The sequence below is a fragment of the Chiloscyllium plagiosum genome, unplaced genomic scaffold, assembly GCF_037043375.1.
Source record: "Chiloscyllium plagiosum isolate Xiang-an unplaced genomic scaffold, Cpla_swu_hap1 HiC_scaffold_12, whole genome shotgun sequence".
Classification (NCBI taxonomy): Eukaryota; Metazoa; Chordata; class Chondrichthyes; order Orectolobiformes; family Hemiscylliidae; genus Chiloscyllium; species Chiloscyllium plagiosum.
The window spans coordinates 100,104,989-100,105,564 of record NW_028270150.1 but is presented as its reverse complement, the minus strand read 5'-3'; the positions used below and the strand labels follow the sequence as shown (position 1 = coordinate 100,105,564).

The 576-nt window shown below is 40.8% G+C and overlaps 1 non-coding gene across 1 annotated transcript; it reads right to left on the bottom strand.

The window, feature by feature from the left end:
- Positions 1-503: 503 nt before the first annotated feature.
- trnar-ccu (transfer RNA arginine (anticodon CCU)) lies at positions 504-576 on the bottom strand. The gene has a single exon. It is a non-coding gene; the product is annotated as a tRNA-Arg (tRNA).

The window sequence follows — 576 nt, the reverse complement described above, 5'->3', positions numbered from 1 at the left end:
CCAGATTCCTCTCCAATGACCTTGAAGAAACGTCACTGAGAGATCTCGTGATCTCTGTCTCTTTTTCACATTTTTATTCATGGTGATTCCAGACATGGAGCTTCAGTGATGTCAGCAAGCTGACCAAGAACCCAATCAGATTGCAAAGAGATGTTGCGAACTAAAGTGAATGGGTAAGACTGTGTCAGGGGAACTTCACTGCACCTAAGTGTGTGCTAATCCAAACAGAATTGCTTTGAGTATTTTTAAGTAGTGACAAGTTCAGAATAGTGAAGGTTAAAAGTCTTTACTGCTTTAGAATGAATGAACCCAGATCTTCTAAGATAGTTGTAACTGGTTTGAAAGTCGTCCTCCAAAACTGATATATTTTTCATACACCATTCAGACAATTGTGATATAGGAAAGGAAGTATCAGTGAAAATAGGGATGCTGAACAGGAGCTGTCAAGATTACATAATGACAAGAAAATTTCCTGTAACAAAGTGTTTCAGGGCAAAACTAACCACCCCAGATGGGACTTGAACCCACAATCCCTGGCTTAGGAGGCCAGTGCCTTATCCATTAGGCCACTGAGGC